Source organism: Hemitrygon akajei, chromosome 9 (assembly GCF_048418815.1).
Source record: "Hemitrygon akajei chromosome 9, sHemAka1.3, whole genome shotgun sequence".
In the NCBI taxonomy this organism is placed as follows: domain Eukaryota; kingdom Metazoa; phylum Chordata; class Chondrichthyes; order Myliobatiformes; family Dasyatidae; genus Hemitrygon; species Hemitrygon akajei.
The window spans coordinates 105102157-105115716 of record NC_133132.1 but is presented as its reverse complement, the minus strand read 5'-3'; the positions used below and the strand labels follow the sequence as shown (position 1 = coordinate 105115716).

The 13560-nt window shown below is 38.0% G+C and overlaps 1 protein-coding gene and 1 long non-coding RNA gene across 2 annotated transcripts in view; one reads left to right on the top strand and one right to left on the bottom strand.

The window, feature by feature from the left end:
- klhl31 (kelch-like family member 31) overlaps positions 1-13560 on the bottom strand; it is a 34120-nt gene that overhangs the window by 9793 nt on the left and 10767 nt on the right. The gene's annotated exons all lie outside the window — the stretch shown is intronic.
- LOC140733425 (uncharacterized) overlaps positions 1-13560 on the top strand; it is a 67301-nt gene that overhangs the window by 50466 nt on the left and 3275 nt on the right. Inside the window, exon 2 of the long non-coding RNA XR_012100280.1 lies at positions 11809-12043. This is a non-coding gene — a long non-coding RNA (uncharacterized lncRNA). The remainder of the gene's footprint in view (positions 1-11808; positions 12044-13560) is intronic.

The following is a 13560-nucleotide window of genomic DNA, read 5'->3' as shown; positions in this document are numbered from 1 at the left end:
GGCTGCAGTGCTATGACTTCCGGTTTCCTTTTGAACTTACTTCCTTCTTCCGGGTTCATGAGTTCACTTTTCTTTCGAACTTATGTATTAACTATAATATATACTGTCATGATGGTTAAGACTATTAATTTCGTTTCTTGGAATACTAATGGTTTAAATCATCCGATCAAACGGAAAAAAGTATTCAATGTATTCCATAGAATGAATGCTAATGTTATCTTTATACAAGAGACTCATGTAAGGAAGATGGATAGTCAGCGCTTGTTTAGGTTCTGGAAGGGCCAACAATACCACTCAAATGTGCAAGCTAAAGTGAGAGGTGTGTCTATTTTTATAGACTCATCTACTGCTTTTATACATCATGAAACAATTTCAGATCCGCACGGTAGATTTTTGCTTATTACTGGTTTACTTTGTAATCAAAAAGTTCTTCTAGTTAATGTTTATGCTCCAAATACTGATTGTCCTGAATTTTTTAAATGTTTATTTACATCCTTTCCCAATCTGAATCAATATAGATTGATAATGGGCGGAGATTTTAATTGTTGTTTAAACCCTGTGATGGATAGGTCCAAGCCCATTCAAATTTTGCCGAACAAATCGGCTTCTCTTATTAATTCCTTTATGGTTGATTCAGCTATTTGTGAGATTTGGCGTTTTTTACACCCTAATGACAAAGAGTTTTCATACTTTTCCCATGTCTATCATAGTTATTCAAGAATTGATTACTTTTTCATTGATCAGCATTTACTTACAGATGTCATGGATTGTAAATATGACTCAATTACCATATCTGATCATGCACCTTTGAAGTTATCTATTAAGGTGACGGATTCATATATTAGTACGAAAAGTTGGAGGCTTAATCCTGTTCTTTTGCAGGACTCTGACTTTATTAGCTTTATTAAACAGCAAATTGATTTGTTTTTCTCAATAAATTCTACTGCAGAGATCTCTAGTGGAATTTTATGGGATACTTTTAAGGCATATATTCGTGGACAGATTATTTCATATTCTGCTGGAGTTAGGAAACGAACTAATTCCAAAATATCAACATTAGTTGATAAAATTAAGGCAATTGATAAGATCTACTCATCAACTCCTAGTAAAGAACTTTATAAAGAAAGAGTGGAACTCCAAATGGAACATAGTTTACTATTAACCTCCTCGATTGAAAGTCAGTTAATTAAATCGAAGGCTCAATTTTATACATATGGAGATAAGTCAGGTAAACTACTAGCTAATCAATTGAAAATTGCTTCAGATAAGCGACAAATTACTAGGATTCGTAAACAAGATGGTACTTTGACGATTGACCATAAAGAGATAAATAAAGCCTTTCAAGATTTTTATAATTCCTTATATCAATCAGAATGTACTAAGGACTCTTCTATTATGAATGAATTTTTAGGGAAATTGAATATTCCAAAAGTAACTGTTGAAGATAACGTATTTTTGGATACACCTATTACCGAGTCTGAAATAGAAAAGGCTATTTTTTCAATGAACTCGGGTAAAGCTTCAGGTCCAGATGGTTTTTCCGCAGAATTTTTTAAATCCTTTTCTTCTATACTTTCTCCTTGGCTTTGTAAAATTTTTAAAGATGCATTAAGTATAGGTAAATTACCACAATCTTTTTATGAAGCTTCTATTTCTTTAATTCTTAAAAAAGATAAAGACCCGACTGAATGTGCATCCTATCGTCCTATATCTTTGCTGAATACGGATTTTAAGATTTTTAGTAAAATTTTAGCTATTAGATTAGAAAATATATTACCTCGGATTATTTCTGAGGATCAGACCGGATTTATTAAAAATCGCTATTCATCTTTTAACATTAGAAAATTAATTAATATTGCTTATACCTCTACATCTAAAATCCCTGAATGTATTATCTCTTTGGATGCCGAAAAAGCATTTGATAGAGTCGAATGGTCATATTTATTCAATACATTGCAACATTTCAATTTTGGATCAAAATTTATATCATGGATTAAGTTAATATATCATAAACCTTTAGCTTCGGTTTTTACCAATAATCAAAAATCCCCTTTCTTTCAATTATTTCGCGGTACAAGACAAGGTTGTCCTTTGAGCCCTTTATTATTTGATATTGCTTTAGAACCTTTGGCTATAGCTATTCGTGAATCACCCAATATTTTAGGCATTACCCGTGGAGAGGCGATGTATAAGGTATCATTATATGCGGACGATTTATTATTATATATATCTGATCCTGAAAAATCTATTCCTGCTATTTCTTCTTTACTTGCTCAATTTAGTAATTTTTCTGGTTATAAATTGAATTTTAATAAGAGTGAACTTTTTCCATTAAATATGTATATTCCAATTTATAATCATGTACCATATAGAATTGTTACAGATTATTTTACCTATTTAGGTATTAAAATTACTAAAAAACATAAAGATTTGTTTAAAACTAATTTTTTCCCCTTAATAGACCAAATTAAGCAACTTGCTAATAGATGGTCCCCACTTTCTTTGTCTTTGGTAGGCAGAATTAATGCCATTAAGATGATGATATTACCTAAATTTCTATATTTATTTCAAGCATTACCAATTTTTATTCCTAAATCTTTTTTTGATATGGTTGACTCTAAAATATCTTCCTATTTGTGGCAGAACAAAAATCCTAGATTAGGTAAAAAATATTTACAGAAGTCAAAGAAAGAGGGCGGCTTGGCTTTACCAAACCTAAGATTTTACTACTGGGCAGTTAATATACGGTATTTGATATTTTGGACACAAGAATTGACTACAGTAGCTGGCCCACAATGGGTAAATTTGGAATGTAAATCTGTGCAAGATTTCTCATTGATCTCAATCTTAGGATCTTCACTTCCTTTTTCATTACTCAAAATTAATAAACAGATAACTAATCCCATAGTTAAGTATACATTACGAATCTGGTTTCAATTTCGTAAATCTTTTGGCTTGAATAAGTTTATACTGTCAAGTCCTATAATATCTAATTACTTCTTTCGGCCATCATTTATAGATCAGGCTTTTTTCCTATGGAAAACAAAAGGTATAAAATGTTTTCGTGACCTGTATTTGGATGATAACATTATGTCCTTTGAACAGTTATCTAACAAATACAATTTACCTAAAACCCATTTTTTTAGATACTTACAAATTAGAAATTTTTTATATAATGAATTAAAGTCTTTTTCGAAAGAATGTCCACTGGACATTACAGAGAGAATTCTAACTCTTAATCCTTATCAAAAGGGTTTAGTAGCTATCATTTACAATATGATTATGAAGATACAGCCGGATATATCAGAAAAAATTAAGAAGGAATGGCAGGAAGAATTGCATTGCCCTATATCTACTGAGCAATGGGAAAAATTTTTATTATTGGTAAACTCATCCTCTATTTGTGCTAAACATGCTCTAATACAATTCAAGGTTGTACATAGAGCCCATATGTCTAAAAATAAAATTGCTCGATTTTATTCTTATGTTAATCCAACCTGTGATAGATGTCATTCTGATATTGCTACATTGACTCATATGTTTTGGTCTTGTCCTTGTTTACAAAGCTATTGGAAGGATATTTTTAATATCATTTCAAGAGTTTTAAATATTAATCTTCAACCACATCCTTTTACTGCAATTTTTGGTCTACCTATGATAGATAATATGTGTTTATCTGCTTCTTCTCAGCGAATGATTGCATTTGCTACACTATTGGCTAGAAGATCTATTTTATTGAACTGGAAAGAAATTAATCCTCCAACTGTATTTCAGTGGCTCTCTCAAACCATTTCCTGTTTGAGTTTAGAAAAAATTAGAAGTGTGGTCTTTAACTCCTCAGTTAAATTTGAGGAAACTTGGAGACCATTTATTCAACATTTTCATGTGAGTTAAATGGTCTGATCCTGAACCTTATTGCTACCATCCTGAATTGTATAAATGGAGGTTCGGAGTCATTGGCACTGCTGTGTGTACTTAACATTATACAATTGCCCATGTTAGTTTTTTTTTATATATTGTTTTTTTTTCTTCTTCTTCTTTTTGGGGTTTTTTTTTGTGCTTTTTGTCTTAAATTCTTCATATTAATATTATAAGTTTGGGAGACTTTTTACATTGATAATATATAATTGATTATTAATGAATCTATTGTGTACTCTCAAATGTTTTTTGTACTATATTTTACTTATGTTATGTTCTAAAAATCAATAAAAAGATTTAAAAAGAAAAAAGAAAGAGACCCCGTGAGTAGGGATAAAAGTGAGGTCTGGGGAGACACCCCTCAAACACACCAGGAGACGCACCAAGAGACACACTAGTGAGCACTGTTTAAGGATTGGAACCCATGAGAAAAGTGTGGGGCATCGGAGACCGAACAGAGTATCGGTCAATTTTAACTCACAGTGTTTATAGCGAGGCTGGTGGGGGCTTGTGTGTGTGTGTCCACCCTTGCCTGAGTGACGAGTCCACCATAGAAGAACGGTCTAGCTAAAGGACAGAGGGGTCATACCTGAATGGCCACAACAACACATCGACGGATCAGGATCGTAAAGGAAGGTTTGCAAGACAATAGCTGTCACTGTTTGCTCGCTCTCTCTCTCTCCCCAACAATTACAACACATTGACCAACAACTACATCAGCCTGTATGAACTGAACTGAACTTTATACTCACATATGACAATTCATTATCCCCTAGACAACAATAGAGCTTGTTTATTATTGATTATTATTATACCCACACTTTTAGGTTTAGTATTGCTAACGTGTATTATCTGTATATTTGCATTGTTGATATTGATTTGTATATTTTACTAATAAACACTGTTCTGAAAATAGTATCAGACTCCAACGGATACTTCTGTCTTTGCTGGTAAGATATCCAGTTACGGGGTACGTAACAAATCGGGGGCTCGCCTGGGATTTGATACCTAATTGGGGGGCCAGTGAATCGGGCTATAAGTCCATTATTTGTTCTGGTTGCATGGGTAACCAGACGGGAAACCAGCAAAGATGGATGTAGACGAATTTATACAAAACCTGACTTTGAAGGCACTAGAGGATGCCACAAAAACGCACTTGGTGAATATTGCGAATGGTTTAAATATCATAGAGGTGAAGTCGTCAATGAAAAAGTGGGAGATACAGAGGGCTATAGCCCAGTATTATATATCCAAGGATGTGTTCACACCTGATGCATTGGAACTTATCCCTGAGAAGAAACCAGTTGTTGGGGTGGTTCAGTTAGAGTTGGAAAAATTAAGGTTGGACGTGGAACAGAAGAAAAGGGAGTATGAGCTCCAGCTAAAGGAGTTGGAGGCAAAAAGGGAGCGGGAAAGAGCTGCATGGGAGAAGGAAAAAGCTGAGGTAGAGAAACAGAGTGAGCATGAACTTAGGTTAAAACAGCTGAAAGCAGTGGAGAAAGAGAGGCAACATGAGCTGGAAATAGAGAGGGTAAAGCAACAGGGAAAAGACCGAGAGGAAGGCTCAAGAGAGGAGAAGTTTAATGTTAGTAGAGAGTTTAGATTAGTACCTCCGTTCGAGGAGACGGATGTTGATAGTTACTTCTTGCATTTTGAAAAGGTGGCAGTGAATCAGAAGTGGCCCAGAGATCAGTGGGTGGCGTTGTTACAAAGTGCATTAAAAGGCAAGGCTCAACGGGCATATGCGGCGTTGTCCATGGACGAGTCTGCGGATTATGAGGAAGTAAAAGAGGCTATCCTTCGGGCCTATGAGTTGGTACCTGAAGCGTATCGACAAAAGTTCAGAGATTTAAAGAAACTGTGGAATCAGACGTATGCAGAGTTTGCCTATGAAAAGGGTGTGCTCTTGGATCGCTGGTGTGCTGCAGAAAAGGTGGAGGAGGATTTCCATCGTTTCAGAGAGTTAATTCTGATTGAGGAATTTAAATGTTGTGTTTCAGATAATATCAGGATGTATCTGAACGAGAAGCCGAATAAGTCTATATTGGAATTTGCTAGGTTCGCAGATGAATATGCCCTAACCCACAAGTCAAGGTTTTCCTCGAATAAGAGTTATCAGAAAGGCAGTAGGGACGGTAAAGAAAGTCCACCGGCTAAGGTAGAGAATAAGCTGGGAGCTAGTGGTAAAGGTAAGGAGGAGGACAAGCAGGCTGGCAGGAAGGTTCCTGGCTTGACGTGTTATAATTGTGGAAAGGTTGGTCATATTGCATCTAAGTGCTTTGCTCCGAAGAAGGAGACAGGAAAAGGGAAAGCAGCAGTCCCTACAGGGTGTATTGAGTCGATCAGCAAATCGACGAGGAAGGCAAAGGTAGATAGAGTACGAGAGGGGCGTGAGAAATTTATTTCAGAAGGGACGATGTCTGTGAAAGTAGAGACCCGAGTTCCAGTGAGAATCTGGAGAGATACTGGGGCTGGTCAGTCACTGATCCTAAGTAAGGTGCTAGATTTTGGTCCTGAGACTGGAGAGGTAGTTTTAAGAGGTATAGGAAAAGGGTCAGAAGCTGTGCCTTTGCATGGGATCATTTTAAAATGTGACCTGGTATCTGGACCAGTCGAAGTAGGGATGCGGTCAGAATTACCGAGAGACGGCGTGGACGTCCTTCTTGGTAATGATTTAGCAGGTGGTGACGTGTGTTCAGCAGTGAAATTAACGAGCAAGCCTGTGAGTGCTGAGGACCCGCCCCTGGATTTTAAGATCTATCCCGCATGCGCGATCACTCGCAGCATGTCGAGAAAGGCGGCTGAGAAAGAGGACAGTTTAAATGAGTCCAGTGTTGATTTGGCTGAGACGTTTTTACCGACCCTGTACCAGGAGGGGTTAGGGGATGGTGAAGCGGAGAATAGGGAGGTGAAACAGAGTAAAGATGAGAAACAGATAAGGCAGTTAGAAGGTCCAGGGTTGGACATGGATGATCTGTCTGGCTTGACAGAGCAGTTTGAAGAAGTTGAAAATTTTAAATGTGTTCCTGATAATGATATGAGGGCAGTCCTAGATGAAAAGGATGCCATTACCTTGAAGGAGTCTGCTGGGTTAGCAGATGAAGTTGTTTTAACCCGCAGGGTTGAGTTTACTCTGGATGGGAGTTGCCCAGAGAGTAACTGGGAGGATCAGGGGAACTTAGAATTTGAAAAAGGGACTGGTATGGAAAGCCTGGAAGAAGTAGATGTCCCATTTCAAGATGTGGATGCATATGGTACTGAACCTAGTAATGAAACTCAGGAAAAGTCTGAGGTATCTGATTTAGTTGAAAAGGAATGCAGTCCTTTTGGGTCAGATGGACTTGGTTCAGTGAAGAGAGGGTTAACCTTGGTACCAGTGGAGAACGAGAATTCTCAGTTGTTTGTGTTAGAAGGGGTGTTAAAAGTTAGTGAGGAGATGAAAGCTGGTGATGTGAATATTATTTAAGGAGAAGGGAAGGGTGTTGTTCCCAAATTGAATAAAGAAAATTTAAAGTCTGGATTGGTGTCAGAAGCAGTAACCAGGCTGAAGGAACAATGGCTTGTTAACAAGGTGCCTGTGAATCAATTACAGTTTGTTTTGGAATGTAAAGATAAACAACTTGCTGATGTTATTCAAGGATGTGATTTGGAGGGACAGAAACAAAAATGTTGTTTTGACAAAGAGGGATCACTTGCAGATGTTAAACTGAAAACTAATAGAATGAAGGGTCCTGAAGATAAAATTAATGACTTGCTGAAAAATAAAGAATTGTGTGGACGTTCAGAAAATAGGCTAAGTTTGGAAAACATTTGGTGATAACTCCTATGAACGGAGTATGCGAAAGCCTATTCCACACTGGTGAGCAAGCTAACCATGTGAGAGTTAAGTGGAAAAGGGGCAAAGGTTGACAAATGCCACAGGATCTGGTTTTGAGGGATTTTGACAAAGCACGTGAAAGACAACACCATGGAAGATTGACTGTTAAGTTTAAAAGTAAAATAGAGATTAGTATTTGTACAAACTTTTGTAATGTACTACAGTATAATCACACATGTATTGGTTCACATTTTGTAATATACACTTAAGCTAAGATCACAACCCTTTAGTTTTTTTTGCTGACAAAAAGAAAAGAAAAAACAGGAGATTATTAAATTGGAGTCTGATGCTACAAGAGTTTGATATTCAGATACAACATATTAAAGGAAGTGACAATGTAGTCGCTAACTGGTTATCTAGATGCTAAGTTGAAGGTATATCTGTATTGCTTTGTAGTTAAAAACACTTCTGTATTTTTGCTAAACTTTCTAATCCTGGAAAACGCTGTACTAGTTAATTTTCCCCTATGGTGAAAATTCCTAGAAGGATGGGGGTGTTACGAAGGATGAACAGCTCTGATGGGCAGAAGGGTGCAAGGTTGCCCTTGTCCCCCTCCCCTGGGAGAATTACAAACTGTTACTGTTGCCAGGCTGTTAATGAGAGAGAAAGAGATGGAACAAAAACATACTGGGACTGGAACATTTGCTTCAGACAAGGGCGAGATAACACCGGGGGAGAGAGACCATATTATGACGCCTGTAAGACTCACGGCTCCGGAGAGGGCTGTTTACTTGGTACTATTCTGTTCATTAAAATTCCTCAGTGGACAGCCGGAGTGGGCTTGTTTGATGGACTAAGCCATTCAAAACTGATTGACATCTGAGACCCTGTGAGTAGGGATAAAAGTGAGGTCTGGGGAGACATCCCTCAGACACACCAGGAGACGCACCGAGAGACACACTAGTGAGCACTGTTTAAGGATTGGAACCCACGAGAAAAGTGTGGGGCATCGGAGATTGAACGAAGGATCGGTCAATTTTAACTCACAGTGTTTATAGCGAGGCCGGTGGGGGCTTGTGTGTGTGTGTCCACCCTTGCCTGGGTGACGAGTCCACCATAGAAGAACGGTCTAGCTAAAGGACAGAGGGGTCATACCTGAATGGCCACAACAACACATCGACGGATCAGGATCGTAAAGGAAGGTTTGCAAGACAATAGCTGTCACTGTTTGCTCGCTCGCTCTCTCTCCAACAATTACAACACATCGACCAACAACTACCTCAGCCTGTATGAACTGAACTTTATACTCACATATGGCAATTCATTATCCCCTAGACAACGATAGAGCTTGTTTATTATTGATTATTATTATACCCACACTTTTAGGTTTAGTATTGCTAACGTGTATTATCTGTATATTTGCATTGTTGATATTGATTTGTATATTTTACTAATAAACACTGTTTTGAAAATAGTACCAGACTCCAACGGATACTTCTGTCTTTGCTGATAAGACACCCAGTTACGGGGTACGTAACACCATAAAGTGATTTACATAAGGTGACTGGCAGGAAATAATGAAGTAGTGGTGAGGTTCGTTGATTGAGGTGTTAATCAGCCTTACTGCTTGGGGAAAGTCACTGTTTTTGAGTCTGGTGGTCTTGGTGTGGATACTAGATAACCTGCTCCCTGATCGGAGTGGAACAAACAGTCCATGAGCAGGATGAAGGGATCCTTTATGATGTTACTGGCCGTTTTCCAGCACCTTTCTGTATATATGTCCGTGATGGTGGGTAGGCTGGTACCAGTGTTGCATTGGGCAGTTTTGCTTTGGGATGGATGTTACGAGGGTGGAGGAGAAATCCTCCTATTTAACAAGAGGAAAACTTTTGACAGAAAATGAAGTCACCACCCCATTTTTTTTCCAGCTGGCAAGTACATCAAGTTCTTTGAAATCTTCTGAGTTCAAGGATATTCAAGGTTCAGTACAAATTTGTGAATTAAAAATGTCAACATGTTATACAAAGTTTCACTATCTAAAAGCTATTTAAGGTCATTTAACTAAACATGACCATGTACAAAAAACACCCTCTCTCCTTTGCAGTATTTCCTCTCCATCAGATAGGATAGATTTGTTTTTCCTGGTGCAGATGCAGAGATAAGATACTCCTACTTGGGTTAGGAGCACTCAATCTGTATTCTGCTGCTGGGTTCCATGAAGATTTCACTATCAAAATGCATTCAGACCACTGCAGCATAGTAGTAAAGAGAAATTTAAGGCTTTCTTGTGCAAGAAGTGCCAAGCTTCCTAGTGTTTGCAGGGTGGGTACATACTGGCAGTGTGGAAGGGAACCAGCATTTCACAACAAAGGCAACACGAGTGAATCTACAGATGCTGGAAATAAATAAAAACACAAATTGCTGGCAGAACTCAGCAGGCCAGAGAGCATCTATGGGAGGAGGTAGTGACGACGTTTTGGGCTAAAACCCTTCATGTGGCTTATGGAGAGATCAGCATCTTTCTCACCTTTGAATGCAGCATATAATTTTTCAACTTTTCAAAAGGGAATTACATAAAAGAATCGATTAGAAAGAGGACACTACCTCTCAAGGAGGGATCTAATTGATAATCTAATAGTCCAGAAGCCAATTTTCACATCAACAAATTCCCAGGTGCAATTCCCCATTTTGCATCGACTGAGATGCTTAAACAGTTAACAAGATTAATTTATATTTGTACTGGTGGTTAAATACACAGTTACTTGATGCCATTACTATTGTATTGAGCAGCTGAACACAAGGAATTATTCAAGGATGCTCTCAGAAGCCTTGGTGAGATTGCGCACCATGGTCACTGACCTGTGTGAATATCTGGCCCACGACTGTTAGGGATTCAAAATTCAAAGTTCAAAGTAAATTTATTATTGAAGTACATACATGTCACTGTATACAAATCTGAGATTCATTTTCTTGTGGTATTACTCAATGAATCCAATATCCATAATAGAATCAATGAAAGACTGCACCAACTGAACAGAAAATCAGTGTGCAGATTGTACAGTACAAAAAGCGGAAAACCCCATAAGAATAATAAATATATAAACAATAAACATTGAGAACATGAGATGAAGAGTCCTTGAAAATGAGTCCATAAGTAAGGGAACAAGTCAGTGATGGGGCAAGTGAATTTGAGTGGTTAACCCCTCTAGTTCAGAGCTTGATGGTTGATGGGTAACAAATGTTGCTGAACTGGTAGTGAGAGTCCTGAGGTGCATGGCAGCAGAGAAAAGACAGCATCACCTAGGGGCTAGGGATCTCTGATGATCGATGCTGCTTTTTTGTGGCAATGCTCCTGTGCAGATGTGCTCAATGCCAGGGAGGGCATTACCTGTGATGGACTGGCTGCATCCACTAGAGTCAATCAATATACTCTCCATCACACATCTACAGAAGTTTGTCAAAGTTTCAGATGTAATGCTGTATCTTTGCAAAATCCTGAGGAAGTAGAGGTGCTGCCATGCTTTTTTTTCCCTCTGTAATTGCATTTATGTGTTGGGCCCAGGACAGGTTCTTTACTTAAATGAATTTCAAGTTACTGACCCTCTTCCCCTCTGAGCCAGATGAGGACTGGCTCATGGACCTCTGGGTTCCTCCTTCTGGTCAATAATCAGCTCTTTGGTCTTGCTGACATTGAATCAGAGGTTGTTGTTATGGCACCACTCAGCCAGATTTTCAATTTGCCTCCTATATGCTGATTCGTCACCACCTGTGATTCGGTCTGTGACAGTGGTGTCATCAACGAACTTAACTATGGCATGGAGGTGCGCTTTGCCACACAGTCATAAGTGTAACTGAGTAGAACAGGGGGCTAAGCACATAGTCTTGCTGTGTACCTGTGCTGATGGAGATTGTGGAGAAGACATTGTTGCCAATCCAAACTGACTGGAGTCTGGAGGTGGGAAATTGGGGATTCAATTGGACAAAGGGGTATTAAGGCCAAGGTCTTGAAGTTTATTGATCATTCTTGAGTTATGGCATTCTGGAAAACGATGACTCTTTATTCTTCTCCACAGAGACTGCCTGACCTGCTGAGTTCCTCCAGCATTTTATGCATGTTACTCTGGGCTTCCAGCATTTGCGGAATCTGCATGAGCATGGAAAAGGCAGGCCCTTCCAGCCCAAAGAACTGCACTGTCCAGCAACCCACCAACATTTGAGTGCTCCTGCTATTGGCACACTGTTAAGGGGTATCCCTGCCCTTAATGCAGAGTACAGGGCAGACACATCCGTTTGTCATTTAACTTTCAGGTTAGTTGTATACTAATCAGCTAACCCTCAACACAGTAGCAAAAGGGTAAGTTTTGGGTGTCTGGTTTTTGGAACAGACACCAGTATTGAATATTCAAAGGTGCTCTATTCGTTGGGATCTGCTACTGGTATAAACATGTAATCCTTTGAATTTGTGATGAAAGCAATTGAAACTGTAATTAATCATTTATTGTTATCTTTGTGTTGAAGAAGAATAAAGTATCATTAGGGGAGTGAGATTTTCCTGGATTCTCCCATGGTCTCCCTCTCCTGGAGGTGTTCTGTGTGAATAAATAATTTTATATTTCTCACTTACAGGTTCCATGTGGGTCTGTTTCAGTCAGACAACAATGACCACAAAATGACTGTGGTCGTGCACTTGAAAGGGCAATGAAGGGTGGTAGAGTTGTGGATAGTGTAGAAGGTTGTTGTAGGTTACAGTGGGACATTGATAGGATGCAGAACTGGGATGAGAAGTGGCAGATAGAGTTCAATCCAGAAAAGAATTAAGTAATACATTGTAGAAGATGGAACTTGATGGAAGAGTACAAAGTTTATGACAGTATTTTTAGTAGTGTGGAGAAATAGTGTGATCTTGGGGTCCAAGTCCATAGATCTCTCTAACCTTACTACAGACATTGATATGTTGAGTAAGAGCATATGTGTGTTGAGCTTCATTATTTGAGAGATTAGTTTCAAAATTCATGAGGTACTGTTGCAGCTGTATGAAAACCTGGTTAGACCCCACTTGGAATATTGTGTCCATTTCTGGTCATTTCATTATAAGAAAGACGTGGAAGCTTTAGAGAGCATGCAGAAGAGATTTACCAGAAGCTGCCTGGGTTAGAGTGTATGTCTCGTGAAGAAAGGAGTGCTTATTCAGGCATTTCTCTTTGGAATGAAGGAACCCGATTTTATAATGTCAGTAGGAAAGTCTGCAAGGCAGCCATTTTAAGATAGTTTACAGTCAGGAAAAGAACAGACTTACATACAATAATGTCTAAAAACTCCACCAAAACTCAAGATCAATAGTAGGCTTCAAATCAAAAATAGAAATAAATTGAAAGCTTCATTTTTTAAAAATGTGCCACCTTGAGAACAGAAAAAAATATACTTTGTAGAAAGAACATATTGTTTTCAACTTCTTTTGTAGCAGGATGAAAACAACAGTATGAGAATTATTGCTGATGTTTCCTCCCCCACTATTTTTGCACTACCTATATATTTATTAATATATATTAAAATCACACACACACTTAGTGTAATTTCTAATATATTTGATGTATTGCAAAACAACAATTTTCACAACACATGTTAGTGATAATAAACCTGATTCTGATTTTTACTACTAATGATTGAATCAATTACTGGCAATCAAAAGTGTAAATAGGAATTATTCATGCACTACCACATACATCTGAAACATGAAATATATTTCTGTAACAATTATAAGTATGCATAATTGCTTTGTCTTAAATAGAAAATTTATTTTTGGCACATTGGCCTTCATAAATCAA